This window comes from Grampus griseus (assembly GCF_964374135.1).
Source record: "Grampus griseus genome assembly, chromosome: 12".
Classification (NCBI taxonomy): Eukaryota; Metazoa; Chordata; class Mammalia; order Artiodactyla; family Delphinidae; genus Grampus; species Grampus griseus.
Window position 1 is genome coordinate 22532634 of NC_139006.1, and position 13467 is coordinate 22546100.

Consider the following 13467-nt stretch of genomic DNA (forward strand, 5'->3'; position numbering starts at 1 on the left):
TAGATGAGTTGTATAAATATTAGCTATTAGTTAATCAAGAAATTTCCCACTGCTTGTCATGAGCAGTTCTAGGTGCTGGGGGTAAAGTGATGAACCAAACAAAGATCTTTATCTTCAAGTAGCTTTTACTTCAGAATGGGATAAAAAGACAACAAACACGAAAAACAGGTAAATAATTGCACAGAGTACTGTGGAAAAAACGGTACAACAAATGCAAGGATAGATTTCATTTGACTGGTTCTCGCAGCCATTTTCCAGAAAAGTCAAAGGTATAATGTTAAAACGTAACTCTGATGAGGTGAATCTGTTAGGGCCTGAGGTTAATTCAGTCCTGGTGTGTAGAATTCTTCTACAGGCTATTGAGTGTGGGTTACAAGTTTGTTTTTTGCTTGTTTGAAAACTCAATTCTTCCAGCTGTGCTTTGGTGCAAGCAGTCTGAAATTGTATTGAGTAGAACCTTGAGCACACTATACTTAACTTGCATTACATTAAATTAGTTTTATCCTCAGCACAATTACAGGTGAAAGACACTACTATTGTTCTAGCGTTGTCTTGCCCAGGGCTCTAGAGCTAGGAAAAGATGCCTCCCAAAAATCTGTGGGACCACCTTTGGTTTTCTTCTTCGCCCATTACCCACCCGTTTCTCTCCTTCGCCAGCTGCGCTTCCCAGCCAGCCCCTCGCTCGCCCAGGGCGCTCGGCTGATCAGCAACCCCGCTCACCGCGGGGGCGTGGTAATCGGCCCAGACCGCGCCCCCTCCCCCGCGACGGCCCGCCCCCTTTTCCCCTGACCGCCGGCTGAGAGGCCGGGCGTGCGCGCGCGCCCCCGCTCGCGGCCCGGCTCTGTCTCGGGAGCGTGCTCTGTGTGGCCGCCGCCGCCATGTTGTTGTGGTTGTGAGAAGGCGGCGGCAGCGGCGGTGGCAGAGGAGCAGCCGGTCGAGACGCTCTAGCGGCCCAGGCCCTGCCCCCCGCCGGCCCTGGCTGGGAGCCTTGTGGGGTGGCGGAGGAGGCCGTGCCGTGACGGGCCTCGCCATGTCCTGCCGCCCGGTAAGGAAGGCCCCCCTCCCGCCCCGTCTTCTCCGGGGGTGAGGAGGAGCTGGAGGAGGGGCGGGCCTCGGCCCGGGTGCGGCGGCTGTCACCCTCTGAGGAGGCGGCGGCGGCCCGCGGGGGGCTGGGGACGGCGTGCGTGGCCCGGGGAGGGTGGCCCGGGCGGCGGCCGCGGCCGCCAGAGGGAGGAGCGGGGAGCGGGAGCTCAGCGGCCCGGCGCGGCCCGGACCCTCGGCGCGGAGGAGGCGGGGTCCAACCCGGGCTGCCTTCCTGAACTTGGTGGGGAAGGGCCCACGGAGCTAGGGGTGTGAGGCGCTACATCGCAGCCTCCGGGGAAATGTCTGCGGACCCCCGGGAGGTGAGTGTGCGCCCCTCGCCCCGACCGGGTCTGTGGGAGTCCTCCATGGCGAGAGGCCGGAGGTCGGGGGCCACGGAGCCCCCGGGGCGAGCGGAGCGGGCCCGGGACTTGTGGGAAGGAGGAGTGGCCGCCTTACTGTGCAGCAGGGCATCACCCTGACCTGGTAGTGCTTGGGTGGGAAGGATGGTTCGGAGGCGGTTGAGAGAGCTCAGCAACACTGGTCAAACAGCTCCACGAAAGATTGCAGAGTAATTTCTCAGATGAAAATCGTGCCACTAAATGTATTGAATCCTGCTGCTTAGGACCCCTAAGATAATATTGTTGGTTGTACTTTGGGCTGGAAAACTTCCTTCAAAATAGTGGGGTAAATTTTATGGCCGTTTTAATAAACTCATCGGGGGTCTGATAGTCTCACCTGTGAGTTTTGCACATTAGCTATTGTTGGGTAATGATGGTCAGGTGTCGTCTCCAGACTGAGGCCTAAATTCTTAACCGTTTTACTATCTTGACATACACTTTGTTATCTGACAGTATTTTTTCACAATGAGGGAAAAAAAGTTGGCATGCCCTTCCAGTTGAGCTTCACCCTCGTTTCTCATAATGTCGACAACAGTGCCATCGAGGCCTGGGTTGAATTAGGTGAGATGATTTTTTTTTAATGTAAAGTAGTCGTGACTTGTACATGAAGAGGTGTTGGGAACCTTCCCCTTTCAGATCCAAGGCTGTTTCAGTAGGGCAAGAGACAAGACGCGTGTTGCTTTTTGCTCAGAGACCAACTAAGGTAAGGTGTGTTGGTGGCAAGCAGAAAGTCTTCTTTTCCAAGGCCTGTGACTTGGGTGGGTAGAAGAGCTTAGAGAATGACACTGTTTTGAGTAAACCCAGTACAGTATGTGTCATTTAACTAAGTTTGGAGAGTTCTAGAATTTTAGATTTGCTCCCTATAAAGGCTTCTTTCAGCTCTAATTACTTTCCTCATTTTCAGGTGGCCCTGAGCTGTTCGAGTGACCAGCACACTGGTGCAGCCCCACTTGTAGTTAGTTAATGGCAAGCCATAGGAGAACCGAGGTTTTCCCTGCTTGTAGGCCAGGTTTTTTTAGTTCAGTCCTTACCTAATTAAATACCAGTTGTCGGAAATAATATGGATTGCCTGAAATGCTGATTCCTGGGCCTCACGCAGGACCTGGTGAATTAAAATCTCTGAGGATGGGGCCTAGGAATCCATCCTTACAAAACTCCCTGAATGATTCTGGTCAGCCAGGTTTGTGAACTTGTGCTTTAGATCACTTTTGGTATTCCAAAAGATTTCCACTAATTACGACTCCTGAGAGTGTTTTTAATTGTTTATACAATTTCAGAGGTAAGGAGGAGGGGGAAGCCTGAGAGACAAAACTGAAAATTGAGCATCTCTTAAAATATAATGGATTTATGTAGGGGAAACAGATTTGTTGCCAAAAATTATTTGTGCAGGTTCTGAGGAACACACTTGATAAAATTAGAGGCTGCTTGACTGGAGGTATATCCAGAGATACAATGAGGAATCCAGAGGAAAGAAGCAGAGAGGAAGAGGCAGTAAGCCTGCTTCTGGCCCACAAAGAGCTCCACTGAAGGTGCTTCCCAGCATCATGATTGCTCCTACACCATCTGATTCAGTTTCTAGTAAAGTGTGGGTAGGGCAGGTGAATTAGCAGTCATTTGAGACAAGGGTTGTGAACCAGGCAGGTTTACTGTGGACTGTGAAGAGTTGTTGAAATATGCCTGAGGCCCTGAGGACTGGTAAAGTCAGTTTTAAAATCTGTTGCAGTTTTGGTTAACACCTTCTGTGGTAAAGTGGAGTGCTGAGTTACCAAAGGAAGTAGTTATATTGCAGAAGGGGTGTGGTGAGGTTTGTTATAAGTTTGGAAGAGTTGGAAGAAAATGTTACAGTTGTATAGAGCAGTGAAGGAGTTTGCTAAATATCCTGTTAAATCATAGTGTAGTATTGTTAGAGAAGTACACCTAGTTGTCCACTACAAGAGCCAGAGGCCATGTTTGTTTTGTTCTTTGGTGTCTCCAGTAGCTAGCATAGTTCCCAGCATATACTGTGCTCTCAGATATTTGTTGAGTAAATGAATAGTATTGAGATGGGAAAAAGAACAGTTTTGGTGGTTGATAACAATGTTTGTTATTAAAAGTTACTTGATCATTTGCATTGGATTAAAGAGTGAGTTTTTTAGTCCTTGTGGTTTGGAACTTTGAGATCCCATCAAGAGATTTTGTTTTCTAAAGACTGCTATTGCACACTATCCTGTTCTCTAGTTTTTGGGTCTTAAATGTGCCTTAATATTTTTTTTGTGTGTGTATGTGTTTCTTCATTTTTTTAGGTATTGGTGTTTTTAAGCACATTTTGTTACATACAGAGGTATTTAGAATAATGGGAAGCTGTAGATTGGCAGAGATTGTGTCATTAATTTGACTCTGTGACTGCTGTTAGGAATGTCGCTTCTCTGGACCTCAGTTTTCTTATCAATCTATGATTAAAGGCCTGTACTTGTTGACCTCAACTAGTTTCTCCAGCCTGAATTTGGAAATCTTTAATAATTTGTAATTGTTACTTAGTATTAATCTCATATAGGTAGATGAACCTTTTAATTAAAAAAAAACTGAAAAAAGAACATTCTGTTTTGAATTCTGCTTTTGACTTATGGATTTTAGACATTGTCCAAAAGAGCTCTGGAAATTGAGCTCATGTTGCAAGTATTATGCAGAAACAACATGCTTATGCTGTTGTAATTAACTTAGTGTTGAAATCAAAATGGATTTCACATAGGGAACTTCAAAATTTAGTGTGAAGCCACAAGATTAAGAATGGTTCGGGGGAAGTTTGTGTAATTTATGTGGTCAGCTGTTTCTTACAGACCACCCAATTTTGTAATTTTCTGTGGTGAATTTATATGTAATTTTATAATCGGTGAAACTTAAGACAAAGCATGAGATTAAATACATATCCAGTTGAATTAGGATTCCCAATAATTTTAGAGGCTAGAAAATTGTTAATATTCTTTGTTATTTTTAATTTTAATTTCATGCTTGTATCTTCACTTTTGCGCCTAGAACCTTAACATACCTTTTGAATTCACATTTGTATCAGATGTTCAAAGTGAAAACTATTGTAGCATGGCATTGGATGACCAGTGAGTCCTGGGTTCAAGCCTGGGTTGTGCTTCTCATTAGCTGTATTGTTTCTGGCAAACCACATAACCCTTCTGAGCTTCAGTTCCTTCATTAGTAAAAGGAAGAAGAGCAAATTCTCTGTTTATATCAACCTGTCAGTGAGGATCAAATGGAGTGGTGTATATGAAAAGCAATCTAAAAATGTAAGGGGATGATAATGGAGTCATATTGTATTACAATCCTATTTTCCTGGAAGAGTTGGCTTGTGGAGCAGTGGTAAAATCTGGTATCTGCTGTCAAGTGCAGAATTTACTAATATCTCTGGTAAAGCAACAACAAAATGTCTGTACTGTGCCTGGAGAAACCTTTTAGCAAGCACTTGTACCAGTCTGCCAATAGAAATGGTCAGCGTTTCAAGAAACTTCAGAGGGATCTGGGAGTCTTACATTTGTGCCCAGGTTTGCACTTGGAGTAGACTTGCTAGATTTCACACATTTTGTTATGTTAGAACGGTGGTAGAAAGTGGAAGGGTCAAGGAGTTTTGTACATTCTGTGTAAAATTTTAGGGCTGTTTTCTAAATGGCAGGTGGCAACGTCATAGGGTAGTGAAATCAACGTGGTGATTTCTAAAAACTAGAAAATATCAGCACATCAAAAATGGTAAAAATAATTATTGATTTGGGAAACTTTTGTTGTTTTATACATTTATATATGTGTATTGAGTTGCAACATAAAATGTATTTTTTCTTTTCTTTTTTTTTTGTTTTTCTGCACCCCATGTCTTGCGGGATTTTGCTTCCCCGACCAGGGATCAAACCTGTGCTCCCTGCAGTGGAAGCATGGAGCCCTAACCACTGTACTGCCAGGGAATTCCCTTGTTTGGACTTTTAAAATACATGTGCTATTGTTTCCTTAGGCTAAATTCCTAAAAGTGGGCTTACCTGGCAAAGGGTTTTATTTTTAAATTTATTTTTGGCTGCGTTGGGTCTTCGTTGCTGCACCCAGGCTTCCTCTAGTTGTGGCGAGCGGGAGCTACTCTTCATTGCGGTGCGCGGGCTTCTCACTGCAGTGGCTTTTCTTGTTGTGGAGCACAGGCTCTAGGCGCACGGGCTTCAGTAGTTGTGACACACGGGCTCAGTAGTTGTGGCCTGCAGGCTCTAGAGCGCAGGCTCAGTAGTTGTGGCGCACGGGCTTAGTAGCTCTGCGGCATGTGGGATCTTCCCGGACCAGGACTTGAACCCGTGTCTCCTGCATTGACAGGCAGATTCTTAACCACTGAGCCACCAGGGAAGCCCCAGGTTTTGTTTTTTAAATTTGAATATACTCAGGGCACCCTCTAGATAGGATGCTATTTTAAAGTCTCAGCAAGAGAATATCAGTGTCCAATTCCATGTATTCTTTTTTTTTAATTGGCGTAAAATTGCTTTACAATATTGTGTTAGTTTCTGCTGTACAATGAAGTGAATCAGCTATATGTATGCATATATCCCCTTCCTCTTGGACCTCCCTTCCACCCACCCATCCCACCCATTTAGGTTGACACAGAGCACCGAGCTGAGCTCCCTGTGCAATTCCATATATTCTTGCTAGTGATTTACTACCTTTTAGCTTGTTGGTGGGAGTTTAAAATAGTTTGGGAATAGCTTTCCTTTGTTCTTTTTTCAGCATCAGATCTTAGCCTCTACAGCTTAACTGTGGAAGGGGCAGGTAAAAATGAAAGTGCAGTGATAGGGACTACTTTAGACCAATGGTCTGTAAACTTTTTGATTGCTCATCCCAACAGTAAAAAAAAATTTGAGTATTAATGTTCAATCCTTAAGTATTTAATTTACAAATAATATGTATAGTAACTGGTTATTGTGTACCTTATAAAATATAAACAAAAAAATTAACAAGGATGAGAATTAAAAATAAAGTTCAAATATCTTTCTTGTTTACCCCAGTGGAGCATCTTGGGTACTCCTTGAAGTGTACTATACTCTACTTTGGACGTAACTGCTTTCGACGCTTAAGATTTAACGTTGGGCTTTTATGGTTGACTGTTTTTGGGCCTTTCCACTAATTGTGCAGATGGTCCAGCCTAGTTGGATTATGATAGTCTTTAAAGTGTCCCATGCTGTTCAGAGTCACATCCTCAATAAGTGCAAACATAAACCTTGCTCATAAAGCATCAGTTTGATACCTTTTGTCATTGTTGACGTGGCTGAATTGAAAAGGGCAAATCATAGGATAGGAAACAGTCTAAATAATTAGTCTACTTCTTTTAGATATGAAGAACTGATATTGTGTAGAGTATATTTTTAAAAGTCTATGCTTTATGGAAAGCAGTTTGGTTATAACATTTTTGTTTTCTAAGAGCTTAGGTCTGGGCTTCCCTGGTGGCGCAGTGGTTGATAGTCTACCTGCCGATGCAGGGGACATGGGTTCGTGCCCCGGTCCGGGAAGATCCCACATGCCGCGGAGCGGCTAGGTCCGTAAGCCATGGCCGCTGATCCTGCGCGTCTGTTGCCTGTGCTCCGCAACGGGAGAGGCCCGCGTACCGCAAAAAAAAAAAAAAAAAAAGTCTTGGAGACTGAAAAAATTGCTCCGTACTTGCTTTCCTTTGCTTGCAAAATACCACAATTAACCTTTCACTCTAACTCCATTTGGAAGAGCCTGAGTCAGTAACTTTTAAAAAATGCTTTCTTGGGTTGAAACTTTCCCTGATGAATCTTAGATTAAAAGGTAACTTTTTTCCTTAAGTTTGAATAAGTTACTTTTGATTTGCCCCTTTCCTCCCCGCTGTAAGTTATGAAATCAGAAAATGGTGTTTTTTGCACTACAAAAATGAGTCTCCCTCTCACTTCCCATCATGGGGAATTTAATTTCAGTTATTTTATATGGGTTGATATCAGAGAAAGATAATATTGAAATCTTAGATATTGTGAAAAGAGCAACCTTAGCGATTATTTTTTGCTAGTTAAAAGAAATTTTTTTTGCCAGTTAAAAGATAATTTATACTGAAGGGGATTGCTATATACAGTATTTTGGGAAAAGGGCCAGGTATCCCTTTTTACCTTAGGTAGCATGATTTATAAGGTGCTGTCACATACATCTTCTTAGATCCTCATAAGGATTTGAAAGCATCATTTAATCAGGGATGTTGTGACTCCTTTGAGGCCACATGCCTAGTGTTTGACATCATATTTAAAGAGGTAGACTGTAATCCCTGCAGAAGTAGGTACTGATGGCTATTCTCCTTCACTCAGCACTTTATATACTGCCTGGTGCAAAGTAAGCTATCAATATTTATGGACTAACTGTTTGAACTCGAACATATATATTTACATGTGTAAATAAGTTATAGCATTGTAAAACCAATACATCATTTTCTGTAGTTAGATTTTTCGTTCATCTGATGTGCACAGAAAATGTTTTTGTGGGAGAGGTCATTAACTTTACATCAGCCTTTCAGATATCCTCTTACTTTCTCTTAAGGATAGATTCATGGTGACAAAAAAATTAGTCTAGATGTAATTCTTCTCACTGTGTGTGTCCCTCCTACTGGCAAGACTGTGTGTGTGTGTGTGTGTATATGTATGTGTATATTTATTTATATAGTAGCTTCCTATTTAAAAAGGAAACATACTCATTAGTTAGTCGTTGGGTGTATAGTGGTTCTTGAAACATGGACTTCATGGTTTGCCATAGGGTGAATGAAAAGGAGCAAGTATGATTTCTCTCACTTGTCTTACCCTCTCCAGTTGCCTGTACACGTGGTTTTGGTTTACTCTGAACACACTGAAAAAAAAGTTAGTCTTCTGAAGAAGCTAGTATTTTATTCCCCTTTGGTCTGCTGAACTTAAAATCATGTTTGGTAAGTGAGCTAATATACTTTTATATATAAAAGAGACCCTGTAAAGACAAGAATGGAAATATTAATAGTGATTAATTTCTGGCTGGGATAGTGACCATTTTCTGCTTCATATTCTTCTGTAGTTTCCCAATTTTCTGTAATGAACATGTATTACTCATAATTAGGAAAAAGCTGCTATTTTAAAGTACATTTTAATATCCTTAGTTTTCTTTTTTTTTTTTTTTGGCTGTGTTGGGTGTTCGTTGCTGCGCGCAGGCTTTCTCTAGTTGCGGCGAGAGGGGGCTACTCTTCATGCAGTGCGTGGGCTTCTCATTGCGCTGGCTTCTCTTGTTGCGGAGCATGGTCTGTAGAGTGCACGGGCTTCAGTAGCTGTGGCTTGTGGGCTCTAGAGCTCAGGCTCAGTAGTTGTGGTACACAGGCATAGTTGCTCTGTGGCATGTGGGATCTTCCCAGACCAGGGATCAAACCCCTGTCCCCTGCATTGACAGGTGGATTCTTAACCACTGCACTACCAGGGAAGTCCCTGTCCTTAGTTTTCATTGGCTGGCTTATGAAGGTTTAAGTCATAGTCACCATTGAGGAAGTGGGTTGTGGTCTTCCCTGGTGGTCCAGTGGTTAAGATTCCGCACTTCCACTGCAGGGGGTGCGGGTTCACTCCCTGGTTGGGGAAGTTCTGCATGCTGTGGGGTGTGGCCAAAAAAAAAAAAAAAATAGAGGAAGGAAGTGGTTCCTTAACTGACTCCAGTTCCTAAGCAGAGTGGCAGCTGTAGGAAGTGGTATGGGAAAATGGGGCAGGCAAGCTGATTTGAACTTTCTTATTGTAATTTCCACTATGACTGAGACAGTCTGGGCTTTGGTCACAGTTAAACACAAGACCTCCATCTAATTTTTCTTTTCCTAATGAGCTGTTTGAGAATTATGAAACCTTAAAAAGAAAAATCAGATTCTATGTACTGTAAACACAGGACTTGGCCTGAATTCCCAGTTTGCTTGCTGATATGCCATGTGGACTTGCCATGCGGAGCAAGAACTGTAGCTGTGTGTGTGTGTGTGTGTGTGTGTGTGTGTTTAAAAATATCAAGTAGATGGAGAACAGTATGGAGGTTCCTTAAAAAACTAAAAATAGAAGTACCATACAACCCAGCAATCCTACTACTGGGCATATACCCTGAGAAAACCATAATTCAAAAACAGTCATGCACCACAATGTTCATTGCAGCTCTATTTACAATACCCAGGACATGGAAGCAACCTAAATGTCCAACGATAGATGAATGGGTAAAGAAGATGTGGCACATATATACAATGGAATATTACTCAGCCATAAAAAGAAATGAAATTGAGTTATTTGTAGTGAGGTGGGTGGACCTAGAGTCTGTCATACAGAGTGAAGTAAGTCAGAAAGAGAAAAACAAATACTACATGCTAACACACATATATGGAATCTAAAAAAAAAAAAGGTGATGAAGAACCTAGGGGCAGGAGAGGAGTAAAGACGCAGATGTAGTGAATGGACTTGAGGACACGGGGAGGGGGGAGGGTAAGCTGGGACGAAGTGAGAGAGTGGCATGGACTTATATATACTACCAAATGTAAAATAGATAGCCAGTGGGCAGCAGCCTCATAGCACAGGGAGATCAGCTCGGTGCTTTGTGACCACCTAGAGGGTGGGATAGGGAGGGTGGGAGGGAGGGTAACGCAAGAGGGAAGAGATAGGGGGATATATGTGTATGTATAGCTGATTTACTTTGTTATAAAGCAGAAACTAACCATTGTAAAGCAATTATACTCCAACAAAGATGTTAAAAAATATCAAGTGGGACTATAGCAACTCAGATGTGATACTGATTTTGTACATGTAATTCGAACTGGAATGTACTTAGATAAATGACTTATTTTGGCAGTAGAGTCTCATTGGGGTTTTGGTGTTAATGTACAGCTGGGAGTTGAGCCACTGTAAGTTTATTTACTCATTTATCTGTTGATATTTTAGGAACGTCTATGTAATACATCCTTTAGAGTTTAAGTGATAGAGTTTAGGTAGAGCCTGGGCTTTTGCTGTTTATTGCATGTTATAGTGACTTAAATGCTGTGTAAATATTCAGAATGTTAGATTTCTGGGGTAGAACTTTTTTTAACTATCTGCCCTTACTTCATTATTTTATTTTAGTTTTTTTGTTTGTTTGTTTTTTACGGTACGCGGGCGTCTCCCTGTTGTGGCCTCTCCCGTTGCGGAGCACAGGCTCTGGACGTGCAGGTTCAGCGGCCATGGCTCACGGGCCCAGCCGCTCCGCGGCACGTGGGATCTTCCCGGACCAGGGCACGAACCCGTGTCCCCTGCACCGGCAGGCGGACTCTCAACCACTGCGCCACCAGGGAAGCCCTACTTTATTATTTTAAAGAATAAGATTAAAGTTGAAGAGCAATCAAGGTAATAAAGATAGGTGCTAATATAAATTTATAGAGATTTTTAGTTAAAAATATTATAATAAAGATATATAGGCTTGTCAAAAAAAAATACCCTGTAGAAGTCGATAAAGGCCATGTTCCTCTGTTTCAAAATTCCACAATCTTGGCTTTCTTTTTTTTAAAAGTAAAATTTAAATATTTCAAAATTTAGAAAAATATGGAGAATAATTTAATAATCACCATGTACCTAATTTAAAAGATGTTGATTTAGATTTAATAGATGTTGACATCTTGCAAGATTTGCCTGAAAGGTGTATTTATATTTGTTTTTAAAAATCAAAATATATAGTTTGGAGTCCCTTTTGCATTCATCTTAGATCCTGTTTCCATTATCCAGAGGTGGTTTTACTCTCTTAGCCCATGCTCTTTCATTCTTCCAACAAATGTCTCTGTGTATTTAACATGTAGTATTATGGTGTTTCAAATGTGTGTGGTACCTTAGTGTATATATTCTGTTTGAAAAGCTTGAAATTTATCTGTGTTGATACATGTATATTTACTTCACTTAAAAGCTATTAGCTTAATAGCTATTCAGTTGTATGAATAGAATGCAATTTTAGTCCCCTATTAATAGTTGTTTTCAGTTAATATATAGATCTTAAAATTTCCCTTTAATAGGATCAAACTGTACGTGCTTATCTACAATTTGTTTTTTTTCTCAGTAATGAACTACAGACATCTTACTGTATCACAAAATATAGATTTACCTCATTTTTAAGGACTGTAGTGTTTTAAAACTTTTTATAGGCATGCTACAATTATTTATCCAGTCCTTTACTGATGGACATCTAGGGATTTTTTTCCCTTATTACAAAAAGTGCTGTCTCTCATGGATATTCTAGCACTTTATACTTTTGAACAACGGTAGGATAATTTCCACAGAAATAATTCTGCAGAGTAAATTTTGGGGGAATAGAATTGCATGCAATAAATATTGATGCTTTTATATTAAATCTAAACCCATACGTGTATTTGTAACTTTCTTATTCCTGGTCTGTTCACTTAGGTCTGTTCAAAATGGGTGCTATGTAAGAGGCGCTGAGATGGATAGCTTTGTAATATAAAGCAGCTAACATGTTAAAATTGCATAGTAGAAACTAGGAGGCGTCCCAGCTTTATATAGGTGAGGCACATAGAGCTGTGTTCGGGGAATAGTTTTAGTTTTGCTAGCACAGAATAGAGGATTCAAAAATAAGTTTGTAAAGTGCTATAAATTAATCAAATCCTTAAATTATTTGAAATTTCTTTCTTTTTTTTTTTTTTTTTTTTTTTTTTTTTTTTGCGGTACGCGGGCCTCTCACTGCTGTGGCCTGTCCTGTAGTGGAGCACAGGTTCCAGACGTGCAGGCCCAGCGGCCATGGCTCACAGGCCCAGCTGCTCCGCGGCACATGGGATCCTCCCGGACCGGGACACGAACCCGCGTCCCCTGCACTGGCAGGCGGACTCCCAACCACTGCGCCACCAGGGAAGCCCCTTGAAATTTCTTTTACTTGCTGTACTGAGCCCTTTTAGGCTGAGATCAAAGGCAGTTTTGGTGAAGATGTGTTTGGTGGTAGTTTGCATGATCGGGAGCAGGCAAAGATTAGAAAGCAGTGAAGAATCTGTACTGTACTCAGAATTAGGTAATAAGGACCTGAATTAAGGTGGTGGCAAGGTGGTAATTTAGATAGCTAGATTAAAGTAGAGGGTTGTTGGTTGATACCCTAAAGGAGATACACAAATTTGAATGGGAGGTTAGTGGCAAGGATTCAGAGTTGGTGGGTTTTGGGTCTCAGAGAATAGTGATAGTATAGAAATATGGAATTGGGAGGGGGAGCTGGTTTTGGAAAAGGACTAAAATGAAACCCTTCACACGTTTAACATTGAGGCCAGGGTATAGTAGTAAAAATGTCCTGCAGGAGCTTGGAGATAGAGAACTTGAGGCAGGAAGAAAGGTAGGCCTTATCTGGATGAGATCTTGAACCTAGAAGAGCCAGAGATTGAGGCTCACATTTAGGGGAGTGGGAGAAGATTGAATTTTAAGAAAACCTGTTAAAATTAGGTTAATGAGGCATAGTGGAGGCCAAGGAGATTTCCAAACGAGTGATAATTAAATTTGAGTGAAATGGGAAACAATGGGATTTGGTGATCCATACTAGTCATCCATCATTTTCTTAGGTTAATTTTAGCATAATAAGGGATGAGGAGTGGGAGATGAGACAGCATGTATGGAACCTGTGTTGTTCAATAGAACTTTCTCTGATTCCTTCTGACATTCGATATCTGCTGTTCAGTACATATTGAGCACTTGAAATTTGGCTAGTTTGACCAAGGAACTGTTGGGTTGGCCAAAAAGCCTTTGGTTTTTAAGTAAAAATAAAAGACATTTTTCATTTTCACTGAGAACTTTATTGAAGAACATATTCACCCTTTTGGTCCACTACCTTCTGCCATTTTTCAGACAACTTCATAATTCCATCTTCCCAAAACTTTTAATCTTTTTGAGCAAAGAACTGTTCCAGGTGCCTTTTACAGTCTTCTAGGGAATTGAAATTTTTTCCATTAAGAGAATTTTATAAAGACAGAAATAAATGGAAATCCAAACGTGCA

At 41.7% G+C, this 13467-nt stretch overlaps 1 protein-coding gene across 12 annotated transcripts in view; it reads left to right on the forward strand.

Annotated features, from left to right (window-relative positions):
• Positions 1 to 13467, forward strand: part of MTMR3 (myotubularin related protein 3) — a 151218-nt gene that overhangs the window by 13317 nt on the left and 124434 nt on the right. For 10 of the 12 annotated variants that reach the window (XM_082667422.1, XM_082667428.1, XM_082667431.1 and 7 more), the window contains exon 1: positions 861 to 1045. The exons of 1 other annotated variant lie outside the window; for it this stretch is intronic. The gene's annotated coding sequence lies outside the window, so the exon portion shown is untranslated. Of the gene's footprint in view, positions 1 to 860; positions 1046 to 1319; positions 1404 to 13467 lie in introns of those variants that run through there. One more of the 12 variants, XM_082667427.1, reaches the window with a different exon arrangement.